The 13281-nt window shown below is 43.0% G+C and overlaps 1 long non-coding RNA gene across 1 annotated transcript in view; it reads right to left on the bottom strand.

Annotated features, from left to right (window-relative positions):
• Positions 1-572: 572 nt before the first annotated feature.
• LOC114440210 (uncharacterized) overlaps positions 573-13281 on the bottom strand; it is a 28723-nt gene continuing 16014 nt past the window's right edge. Inside the window, exon 4 of the long non-coding RNA XR_003671105.1 lies at positions 573-748. This is a non-coding gene — a long non-coding RNA (uncharacterized LOC114440210). The remainder of the gene's footprint in view (positions 749-13281) is intronic.

Below are 13281 nucleotides of genomic sequence, written 5' to 3'. Positions count from 1 at the left end.
AATAAGATGCTGGAAAATAAACAGAAGAGTGTGTGTGTGTGTGTGTGTGTGTGTGTGCGTGTCGGGTTTATACCGCTGCTGTGTTCTCTAGCTCTGTTTGCATTTGACTTGTCATCATCTCCAAACTCTGTGTGAATTTATTTAATGAAGCAGTCAGAACAGTGTGTGTCTGTCTGTGCATGTGTGTGTGTGTGTGTTTGTGTGTGACTGCACGTGCCTCAGAAGCGTAGTGAGCACAGATGGCAGCATGACAGAACGTTCTGCCCTTTATTTTATCTGCCCTAAAAATACACTCCGTATCCTGTAGGCCCCTCCGCTCACCTCCACCTGTCTGTCTCACTACACATTGTTTATCAATCAGCTGTTGGCTTCCTGATCACTTCAATAATCAATTAATTTGTAGTTTAAAGAGTGTACGCTCCATCCATCCCTGCAGCCACGCTTTCATCTGTCATTGCCGTCAAACTGTTAATCTCTGCTTTCCTTTCATGTTTACATCAAAGATGGACAAACACACACACACACTCACACACAGACACACAGTCTTCCTCACCCTTTCTCGTCTCCCTCTGACGAGTTGCTGTCCTGCATGCTGCCTTCAGCCTCAGTCCCGTCCAGCAGCCAATCACAGGACAACGAGGCGGGCGGCCCGCTCAGCATTCGCCGCCGGCCGCTTCAGCAGTCGACCATCTGAGACGGTGGGAGGTGGTGATTGGCTGGGAGGAGCAGGAGGGGGCGGGCCAGACAGCTGGAGGGACAGAGAGTGAGGAACAGACACACAAATGTTAAATATTACAGTACATGCTGTTATATAACTTTACAGATGCTTGTGGTTTTTTTGTAATTTGTGTTAAATTTTAATCAGAAGTCAGACGATAGTGATATAAATGAACACAGAATGAAGAACTCCTCTGTCTTTAAATGGAATCCACTCCCTGTGGATGCATAGTTGTTCTTTTGATACTATTTTTCATTGGGAGCAGACAAACATGCAGAGTGAAGCTGCAAGTGTTCAAATACTTCAAATCAATCAATGGATGAAGGGAAACAAATAAACATTATATTATATTCTATTAAAAAACTGCCATTATTTTGCGAAACACACATAAATTGCTGTAAAAGTCGGATTCTTGTTTTTAAGAAAAGTTACAAACAAACAAAAAAAAGTTAAACAGTGAATATTTGTTTCTTTTTGTAAGAAATGAAGAAAGAGGAGGAGAGCAGCTAGTGCCCATCAGGCTGCATTTGTTCTTAAATCTGACATATTCACATTTTTTTAAATAGTGTGACATAAATCAATCATGGCTTCCAGCTGTGCTCAAAAGTACAGAATATTTTGGGTTTTTTTTGTTTGTTTTTGGCAATTTTTTTAAAAAGCTGCACATGATGCATTCAAAGACCATCGTAAAGTTGAAAATCAGAGGGATTTTTGCCATGCACTGTTCAAACTACCGTAGCTCTGGTTATGTTTGCATTATTGAAAAAATCTTGGAAAAATCTCAGCGAAAAACAGATTCTGAAAGCTGAGAAACGGCTCTTTCCATCGCTATTACATTCATTACGGTAATGACCACATTGCGTGTGTGCCGGGGGCGGGAGTTTAGTGGAGCGTAGGAGAGTTGATGTAAAATAGTTTGTTTAATCTTTGTCATCTCTTGTTGTCTTGTTGCTGCACATTTGTAGTTGTTTATAAAAAGAAATTTGATGAAAACTCAAATCTGTTTTTTACTTTTCTTGTTATTACACTGTTCTGAGCATTTATAACATAATAACAATGTGCCAGCTTTAGAAAGTTATATTTCATCTGTCAAGAAAAACAGTAAAATAATGAATACAAAGAACATTTTCTGACAGAATCATTAAAAAAAGAAGGCGAACTGTTATGATTACAGTAGTGAAAGGGTTAAAGATGAAAAAAGGCTTTTGGGATTCAGACAGACATTTTACATGGGATCAATCAATAGGTTTGATCCCTCACATATTGGACCTGCCAGCACTCTCCAGCTCAGTGGGAACACTCATGGTGACTGGGTGATAAAACAGAGTCCAGCCTGAGAACTGGTCTGAGTTTGTGAAGAAGCTTCTTGTGTGTTTGGAGCGCACCGATCAAAGGATGCGAATGTCTCACGGCTATATTTTTAGATTTAAGTAACTAATCAGCTCTGAGGGAGTTCATTTTAGAAACAATAAATAAATACATTAGATCATGTTGGGTCTTAAGTCTCGGCGCTCTCAGAGCGGAGACCCTTTGACCCGGCTGCTTGTACACCGACACGTACAATAACGGCTCTGTGCTGCGTTCGCTGCTACAATCCTGCGTCTATTGGAGGAAACACGCTGCAGCCAAATCTAATTTGCCATAAGCTACTTACAAGTCCTCTGAAAGGAATTTAGGCTAAATTGCACTCTGACATTTCCTGGGTGTTTTTCCAGCTTTTTTCTTTATTCTCTTAGTGTTCAGAGACGTTCAAAGCTCCAGGCAAATTGAAGCCTTACTGGCCAGGACGGCGTGTTTTCAACACATCATAAATTTAGCACTTAAAGATGTGTTTGTGCTCTGAATTTACAGCCCTGCAAAAAATAAAAAAAAAATGAAATAAGATTAAAGAGTCTTTTTTGCCAGCAGTGTTTGGATGTGTGTGTTTGACGGCGTGTGGGTGCAGATATCTGCCCTTCTGTGAGCTCGAACATGCAACAGGTACAAATCCTAAAGTACGATATTTTCAGCTGCATTGGGGCGAGTTTGTGTCTGATGATGAAGGGCCAACTAATGCTAAAACTGCAGTTCCACAAATGGCCACTTGAGGCTGGCTCCAAATGTGAGCCAATCTCCACAGAGCTCCAGCTCTTCAGCAGAAATACACATAAGACTCACTTCATGTTACATATTTACATGACTACAACATGGCAGGCTACGTAATGTGTTTAAAAAACTTTCGAGTAACAATATAAGAGGTCATGCTTAACACCAGTGGTGGAAAGTAACTAAGTATTTGTACTTTGTTACTGTACTTAAGTAATTGTTATGTATTTCTACTTTACTTAAGTAAAAATAACAGCACAGACTTTCTCCTCTGACTCCATGCTGCAGCTGTTACCTGTCCTTTCTCCTCCACTACATGTCTCCAGTGTCTGTAGTTCCTTGTTCCATGTGATGAACACAGTGTGGACTGATGTGAGGTCAGACTCTGCATGGAGGTGGTGTCACGCTGCCAGCTGTGTTTCTATAATGAGCCTCAGTCATGATGCCGGTGCTCTGGCTCAGTGAGCTAACTAGTTAGCTGCTGTCTGCTAACACAGGTCCATCCATTAATGTCTGATGAACATGAATCATCACATGAATCTACAGCAGGAACACTGACACAGTAAACATGCTGAATGCCTGTTTGTTATCAGCAGCCTCTCTGTTCACTTGATGCCCACAGCCTGCCTCATGACACACAGACCTGTCCACAGCTGCTTCTGGACTGAACATGGACATTAACTACACATGCTCCATTTTACTTTGATTATTTTAACCTGTTCAGATCCTTTGCAATGGAAATCAATCATATATATTCAGTGTGTGAGTACTTTTACTTTGAATACTTTAAGTACATTTAAAAGTACTTAAAACTTTTACTTAAGTAGGATTGTCGATGCAGCACTTCTACTTTTACTTGAGAATATATTTTGCTGGGTATTTGTACTTTTACTTAAGTACCAAGCTTCAGGACTTCCTCCACCTCTGCTTGACACCGACTGTCTGGAGGTCTGACTCTGCTCGATCTTAATCAACGACCAAATCAAATCATCAAATCAGATTATTTCTAGAAGGCTTCAGCATGTTTTTCCAGGGTCTGACAGAAATGCACTCTGCTTATTAATGGTTATTAACTGTGTCATGTTCGCTCCTGCTGGGTTCAGTGTGGATTATCCTGCTAACACCATGGACACTTGCCAGAGATTAAAATATTACTGTCTATTCATAGTTTAGAGCGACACTCATGATGCTGGTTTTTTGTGAGGAGGGGTCCTGTATCTTTAAATCTGCCCACATAATTTAGACAAACAAAGACACGTGTGTGACTAAGAAGCCACATAAGCATCACATGTTTGCCTTAAATTCCACACCATGTGCTGTATGTTCCCATGTGAGGAGCGGAGACGGCCAGATGAGGGCGCCAGCGTCGCCACAACACCAGGGGTCGGTGTCCCGAGCTGACCTGGTTCCTGCACAGATCCCTGGACGCCCACCTCACTGTTCCAAGGCCAGTTTAGCTCCTGGTTTCACGTTTTAGAATTTCTAACACCCTGTTTTTTTTTAAAGCAGCCTAATAATCTGATTCATTGATGTAAAATGGCAGAAAAACACTTTTTTTTTTTAATCAGAAAAGTTGATTTTTTTAGTCTTTTTTTTTGAATGAATAATATTTTTACGTTTTTGACCAATATATGAGCAAAGGAATCACATGTTGTTGTTATGGACTGTTCAGATTAAAGTAATGTTAACTACAACGACATAATCTGATGTTAGGATGAAATCATTTGGATTAATTGTAAAACGCATGTTGTAAATTGTGTTAATCTGATGATCCAACAGTCCAGAGAAACACATTTCATCATATCATCGGTGATATGTACGAAACACAGAGAACACATGTAAGTATATAAAAGGAGTCCTCACATAGGAGGGATTATGATTATGACTGCCATGCAGTCCTTATTGATCTGATTTGTTTTTGTTTTTTTTTGGTTTTTAATCCCGCCTGGTGGAGAAACGCTGAGCTCCACCGCTCCACATGTGACAGTAGATGGCATCAGAGCGTGAGAGATCGGATCATAACTGCACCAACACATGCTGTCCAAAAAACAGAGAAAATACATCATAAGTAAATAATGTAAAAAAAAAACACATCACAGAAATTATATATTAAAATTAAAAGAATAAAGGTTTGGATGGAAAGGCTGGAATTAACCCTTTCACTGCACAGTTCATTTTAATGATTCTTTCAGAAAATGTTCTTTGTATTAATTATTTTACTGTTTTTCTTGACAGATGAAATATAACTTTCTAAAGCTATTATATTATATTATATTATATTATATTATATTTACTATTATTATGTTATAAATGCTCAGAACACTGTGTAATAACAAGAAAAGTAAAAAAAAGGATTTGAATCTTCATCAAATTTCTCTTTATAAACAGCTATAAATGTGCAGCAACAAGACAAAAACTAAACCCAAACTATTTTACATCAACTCTCCTACGCCCCACAAAACTCTGCCCCTGGCACACATGCAGTGTGGGCATTACCGTAATGAATGTAATAGCGATGGAAAGAGCCGTTTCTCAGCCTTTAGAATCCGTTGAGATTTTTTCAATAGTGCGAACATAAGCAGAGCTACGGTAGTTTGAACAGCGCATGGCAATTTCTGTCGGCGACAGCTCCGTGTTAGAAGGGTTAAATACAAAAGACTTGTAGTGTAAACTATTTATTTAGCCATAGTTTCTATAGTGCTTCACTTCTGTAACTTTGTGTGAGTCTGTGACGCCACTGCAGCTTTAAAACGTGTCTATGAGATGGTGAATCTTTGGGTTCAACGAGTGCTCCTAACTGTTTATTATGTTGAAACTGTCGAGACAAACACAAAACAACACAGGAGAAGAGCTGAGAGGCTCAATGACCTTTTACACACACAGAGTACTGTGCACTGACCACAGAGCATCAGCTGTGCACCAGTCCGTCTGACAACAGGACCTGATTATCAAGAGATCATACATGATATTATAAAACACACACACACACTCCTGTCTCCAGTCTTTGGCTGAAACCCAGGCTGATTGGACGGCGTGAGGAAGCAGCAGTGTGATCCTCTGCTTCCTCCTTCCAGCTCCTCCTCTCTGACCTGACTCTCCAAACATGTCTGTCGCTCACACTTTCTTTACCAAATCTGTCAGCACACACCAAAGGTTGGTTAGCATGCTAACAAGCTCGCTGCACACCTGCCCACCACTGTTCACTCCCCAGTAGGGATGTAATGATGTTAGACATGTAGCAGAAGAATTACGCACTTCTCGTGCCCCGCCCTCCTCATATATAACAAAGAGGAAGAACAACCAACGTGTAGACATGTGCGTCCATGACCTGATTAACACACAACAACAACAACAACAACAACAACAACAACAGCAGCAAACTGCTCTGAAGGACCCCACAGCTCCAGAGGAGGTGAGCACCCCATACACAGCTGTGGATGACTGACAGTCCACGGGTGTGTGTGAATCGTGGGCGGCCTGGTCTGATCCTGGTCTGATCTTTGTCATGGATTCTGTATCAGCTGAATATTCTGTGCAGAATCAGCTGCAGCCTGATATCTGAGAGCTGCTGTCTGGTCTTAGAGGGCCAAGCAAGGTTAAAGGGATTAGGATGTACTGGGCTAAGATGATTTTATCACTGTAAACGAGTTAATGACTGTTGGCTACGAAGCCTTAGTTTGTTGCTTTAACCGGGTCTGGGTCACATGGCTGTGTGAGAGTACTTATCATGTTTGAGTAAAGGCTTATTTGTGAACTAACTTTACAGGCTTAGTGCTACCGCGCTAATGCTAATATGTGTAATCTGGACTGTCATCACCCATTAGCCGGGCACCTTGGCTGCTAATGTTCTGTGTGTTAGTGCTGAACCCAAAACTGGCCTCTTTAAAGCCGATACCTCAGCACCTCTAAATCGGAAGCCATGGTCCTACGCTGGAGAAGGGTGGAGGGCCCTCTCAGGACCGGGACAAGCTGCTACCTCCAGGAGAGGAGTTCAAGTGTCTCAGGTGAGCTCACAAGCTCTGAGCACGACACTGGGGCTGACCCAGGACATGGTGGAGGGATTATATCTCTTAAGCTGGCCTGGGAGGACTTTGGTATCTCCCCTGGATGAGCGGGAGCAGGTGGCTTGACAGAGGAAGTCCTCCCATTAGAACCAAGATCCAGGACCCACTGCTAGTCTCTTAAAGGGGCGGGTCAATGAAAAAAAATGTGTTGCGTCTTAAGAATCTTTGGTAAAACTCCCACCAGGAGTCTAGAAAAACTGGGATTATATGGATCTGTAATCCTAGTCTGCACGTGTAGTCCCAGTTTATGGAGTTTGTACAGGTCTTCTGTCGTTATCTTAGCATCCTTAGCAGAAATGTTGGCGCTCTATGAGCAAAATCTCCTTAATAACATGTTAAATGTGGGCTACGTGTCTGGTGTAAATTCACTCCAATGTCAAGAGCGCCCTCTAGGTGAATTGCAGACGATTCTGGAACACTAGCATTAATAAGCGGCAGACAGACCGTCCAAGGTTTGTCCGGACATTCCACCAAAAACCCTTAAAAGTTCCTCCTTCATTGAAACCGTGGACGTCTGGTACTCTGATCTACGTCACCATGTTTATTTGTGGACTCCACTCAAGAAAGAACATCTGCACCAGAACCAAACAGGTGGAGGCCAGTGAGGGAAGGGAGAAGCAGTCTGTGATGAAGGCCACACGGTGCCCACAGATAAATGTCTGAAGGTCACTCCGGTTTGATCACAACCTTTTTGGTTTCCTCCCTCTTCACCTGATGGAATTACCGCCGCCCCTTCGACATTTCTTTTTATTAAGTCGTTCCTGCTCTGAACACGCGGAGAAACAGTCGAGTCTTTTTTTTTTAAAGGAAACTTCAGACTTCAGAACCCTTGAACTCGTCCCTCCCTGTTTGCGCCGGCAGCTTCGTGTCCTCCTCCGCTCCTCCCTTGCTCCAATTTCATTCTTTTATTTACAGCAATCATCTGCAGTGTGTGTTCATTGTGTTCCCCGCCCTCATTGACTATGTATGGCAGCCTTTCCTCTGCCAGCAGCTGTAATTACCGAGCACTGTGTGTGTGTGTGTGCTGTGACTGTGGGGGTCTGCCTCCACAGTTAGCATGCCGCTCGTCCCTCTGGTTTGGATGTTGTGTGTACATGTTAGCGGATATTTCTGCGCACACATCGACCTGCTTATCTCTTTAACTAAAATCACACACATCTGTTTATCCAGGTCTGCACGGATGGATGGAAGATTAGAGAAGATCGACAGCAGCATGAGAAATGTGTCATATCACTGAAATGTGGTTTTAATGTGTACGTTTAAAATGAGCGATGGGAAGAGGTGCTCGGGTTTGATTCTTCTTCGAGTGGCCTCAAACTAAACGGCTCTCAGATTCTAAACAGAAGAAGCTCGCACAAACCTGTGCTGCCTTCATTCAAACTCTAACTATAAGAAATAAAGATTCATCAATAACAGTTTGAACATTTTTTGAATGTCTACCTGATCTAGGTCTATGAAACGCTTTTGTATAATGACTTGTTCCTTTAATGTTATGTCATTAATTTACCTTTCTGTTAGTGGTAAACTGTCTACAAAGTGAAGGAGGAGGAGAAAAAGTGTGCGTTTGATGTGTGAAATTTTATATTTGTGTATTTTTGCTCTCTGACAGCTAATGGTAGGCTATTACAAGGCTAACTTTGTGGCAACATTAGCATTAGCTAACATAAATATGGAGAGAAAGTAGAGTGAAAGCATGAGATGACGGCACTTTACTTGTATTTGTGTTGTTGGTTTTGCAGGTTTTGTATTTGTGTTGTTGGTTTTGCAGGTTTTGTATTTGTGTTGTTGGTTTTGCAGGTTTTGTATTTGTGTTGTTGGTTTTGCAGGTTTTGTATTTGTGTTGTTGGTTTTGCAGGTTTTGTATGTTTTGTATTTGTGTTGTTGGTTTTGCAGGTTTTGTATTTGTGTTGTTGGTTTTGCAGGTTTTGTATTTGTGTTGTGGGTTTTGCAGGTTTTGTATTTGTGTTGTGGGTTTTGCACTGGTGTGGCCCTTCTCGGCCACCGTAGTAAACAGTTCTGTCCAAGTACACAACAAGAACTCTGTTTAGAGTCAATCCACTACTCCACCAGGAATAACTAACTAGAATCGAGCACTGAGTAATGTCCACACTGCTTCCATCACTGTGAGTCCTCCTGTACAGACGTAGACAAAACAAAGAGCCCGTCAGGCCGCGCAGGCTAAGCCCAGCTGTTAGCATGCTAACCTCAGCTGTTAGCATGCTAACCTCAGCTGTTAGCATGCTAACCTCAGCTGTTAGCATGCTAACCTCAGTAGACAGCTCTGTAACGCAGAACATCCGAGGGAGAGCTGCAGAGGAACACTTTCCCCCACAAAAAGAGACAAAGCTTTGACGAAAATGTGCATCATGTTTCTCTTTATATTACTAAAATAACTTCTAACAGAATGTTTTGCATTTTTGTGTGTGTGTGTTTGCATAAAGTCACAAAGTCAACAAAGAAGCGGAAAACACAAACGCAGCTATGTTCTCTGCAGTTTGTTTTCATTTCCATTTACACACACACACAGTATTAATTAAATCCCTGCAGTCTGCACCTCACACTCATTCCTCTCCTCGCTGATCATCAAACAGTGTGAACATGTTTATATTTAGAGGTGGGAGTGTGTTCTGTACGCTAACGAAACTGGTCCTGCATATCAATCAATCAATCAATGCTTGGGCGGCTCTGATTGACAGTTATCGGATGTATTGATATGACACTACTCGACCTGACAGCATGTAATGAGCATGCACGGCATCAAGTGACTTTCTGTACAAGTTAAACAGCTCCATTCATCTTCAGAGATATAATTACCTCTCTGACACAAACAGCAGACATCAGAGGAGTGACCTTCTCCATCTGTCTCCATCTCCCTGCAGCCTCTCATCCTCCACCTCTCTTTCTTTGTCTCCTTGCTTCTCTAATGATCAGCCAGTACGAGCGCTGCCAAGAATGTAGCTGGGCCATGGCTGACCTTCCTTTGCTTCTCCGCTCGGCTTGTGTGGATGTGACTGCACTCCCCCTCATCTCTCTCTGTCCATGTTATTCATTGAGCAGAAGCCGCGGCCGCATAACTGACCCCTCTGCTGGAAACACGTAGGAACAAACACAATCTGCTGTCCAGGCCCGTAGACTCAGAGAGAACAAACACATGAAGGCACACTGGGGAGCAGCGATACTCGGTGAGCACTTATGTTTTATTGTAGCTGTGAATGATGTCAGCGAGGAGAGCAGCAGGATTTATAGGTCATAAGGGCAGCAGTGGCTCAGTGGTAGAGCAGGATTGTCCAATAACCGGAAGGTTGGTGGTTCAATCCCAACTCCTCCCTAGTCACTGTTGTGTGTCCTTGGGCAAGGCACTTTACCTGCATAGCCTCCAGTGTACTCACTGGTGTATGGCGCAATTTCCCCATTGTGGGGCTAATAAAGGTTTAAATTTAAGTACTGATTTAAGGAGAGGAAACTGTAAATATCATGATAAAACTGGTGCTAGCATGAGGCTCGTTTGGTCCAAGCTGTCCATAGACTGTGTTCCCCTCTGAACCACCCACCGAGCGTGCCTGCAAAGTGCTAACCTGCTGCTGATCGCTGCCCCTGTTGGAGACAAGTTCATCATTCTGAACAAAGCACTCAGGAAGTCAGGCACCAGAGGTGGAGACCGCACCGAGACTCCTTCTCATCTATCATGTTGATGGACAGGAGCACAATGAAACACAACAATGACCAAAGCTTTAGGTTAACAACCACTGAAGAACGGGATTAAGAGGAAAGGCTGATTGGCTTGTTTTTAGCCTAGCCTAGCCTAGCACAACAAAGTTACTTTCCTGCCTGCAACACTGTGAGATGCCTGCAGCAGGACTCACACAGGTTGGTTGTGTTGATGTCTGGAGACACTCAGATGTCCACATGCCCCAGAACTGAAAGAAGATGCAAAGAAAGCAGCAGAGACAACAGCTGGTCCATCTGAAGAACAGGTACTACCTGACTGGTGTGGATGACCTGTGACAGCACTGGTATTGGAGTTAACCCCCCGACCTCTCTTTCCTCATCTAATCCCTGCCTTATATGTGACCTTTAAATCCTTTCTAGGCTTCTCACTGGTGCAATCCAGTATTTGATATCAGTCCCTGTGAAAATACGACGGAGTCAGGAAGGGGAAGGAACCTAGAGAAACCCTGGATCCTGCTGCCAGCTGGTGTTTAAGGGGAGTGAGTCTAACCTTCACCTTCCTCTATCTCCTCACTGCTGATATATGCTTTTCTCCTTTCAGTTCTGTCCACCCTCTGAAACCACATCTCTGTGGAGACAAAGACGCAGCAGGATCTGATTTATTGTCCAGGGAGCAGGACAGACAGGCCTCACTTACAGCCCAGCAAGGAGCCACACTGCCTCCCCTGCTCACGAGGCTCAGGTGATGGACGGGAACTGGAGGCCTGGTCCTAAAAGAAAGCCAGCATTGTTTATCCAGCGGAACCTCATGAGCTAGCAGGAACCAGCTGCTCTGATGTCCACGTTTTCTCTGTGCTAGCACATGCTAGCTGCTTATGCTGTGCCGTGTCAGACTAAAGGCAGACTCACTAGCCTTCTAGTGGCTCAAAGTGGTATGACAGGCTCGTGGCTGTTTGGCTAAATATAAACAGGTTATGCAAAAAAGAAGAAAAAATGTAATTCAGACTTCATAAACCAAGCCTTTCCACAGCCAGCAGTCCCTCCACAGCAGCCCTGTGAGCTGCGAGGTCACCTGCTTGCAGCTGTGGAGAGCCTCTGCATTAAGTGTGAGGGTGTAAATAAACAGCTCTGCTGCAGAAGGCGTTCACTTTCGACCTGACACCATGAGCGCTGAAGCGTGTCAGGTGCTGCTTTTCTCTGAATGTGTGCTGGGGAATAACGGATTACATGTACCGATGTTATGTAATTAGAATACAAAACATGATTAACTGTTACAGTCACAGTCTAAAGAGAGGGGGAAATCAGTGGATTAAACGGCGGTACGTTCACGCATTTGCGCACTCTGCTGGATAAAGCGTGTTTAAAATGACCTTTGGTTGCATTGTTTAATAAAAACATTGACGCTATCAGCGGTGGGTTTAAAGGGTTAAATCTAGTCTCTGTGGTGACATTCCTAGAATCAAATGACTAAAGTCAGGGGAAGTCTGACAAACAGGCAGTGATATATAGATTGTGCAATTACTCTGACTGCCAGAAGGGGGAGACATAAATGGCATGCTGTAGCTTTAATGTCTGTTTTTAAAGGACTGTGAGGGGCCTGTGGTCTTTAAGGGAAACGGCTGGAACGACGTGCTCTTTCTGTTCATCGTTTACTCGGCCCAAACTTCCTTATATGTCAGATCGTGGCGCAGACGCCCACTCTGCCTGTGCTCAGTTCATACGCAGGTGTCAGGAGGTTACTATCCCTGCTGACGGAGGCTGGAGGTGATGGAGGTGCGTGTTAGCAGCCGGCTGTAATAGCACAGCTGGACGTAGCCAACGCTGCGCTCATGTGTCAGGTGGGATCAGTGGGCTGTGACAACAAGTGGAGGCAGAGAGATGAGAGACTGATTTAAAACAACAGAACTAAACAGTGTTGTGATTAAAAATGTCAAATTTGGAAAAATTTTCAAAAGATTATTATTTTATTCATTTAAAAAAAACAATAAAGGATGTAGTATTGTTTTTTTTAATCAGATCATTTTAAATACAGAAAATACCATTATATTAAAAACTAATTATTTTTAATATTTTATCATTTTAGTTCTTTTTGCCACATTTACAGAACAACCCTACAAAATATTAAAAATATAAATAGTAACATATTTGTTTTATTTTTCTTTAGTCAGTTTTAATATTTTGTGTCTTTCCTTTAATCTTATCTGCCTTGGAGTGTCATATTTTCAGGATGCATCCTCTGTTTTGTTTCATCTTTGAATTAATAATGAGTATTATTCATGTGGATGTTATAGGAGAGATGTAGAGCTGCTATAAAATGTTGGTTGTAGCTGAGGCGTTAACTGTAAGGGAACAGTTATGAACAGTTACCTAACATGGCGACGGCTGCACTGTTGGCCCCGTGTGCCCTTTTACGCGGCAGCAGGAAAAAGAAAAACGGCGCCAATTTACAATGTATGTGACCTCACACATGCTCATGTCTGACCCGCCTGATTGGTCCGAACACACTGGAAAGCTACACACACACACACAATAACACACGCTGGTAATCTCATTGGCTAACTTTGTCCTTATACATCACCATATATATCTGATCTACAGGTGGTGGAGGGGGAGGGCTGCGCGTTGCCATGGCAACTTGAAGCAGAGGGTGGTAAAGATGTGAGGAGACTATCAACGATGGAGGGAGGGAGGGGTGTGTGAGTGACAGAGGGAGGGATGCAGGGAGAGGAGAGGACGGGGGGTTCC

This window comes from Parambassis ranga, chromosome 8 (assembly GCF_900634625.1).
Source record: "Parambassis ranga chromosome 8, fParRan2.1, whole genome shotgun sequence".
In the NCBI taxonomy this organism is placed as follows: domain Eukaryota; kingdom Metazoa; phylum Chordata; class Actinopteri; family Ambassidae; genus Parambassis; species Parambassis ranga.
Note: the sequence above shows the minus strand (reverse complement) of the source record. Positions and strands in the feature narration are given on the sequence as shown.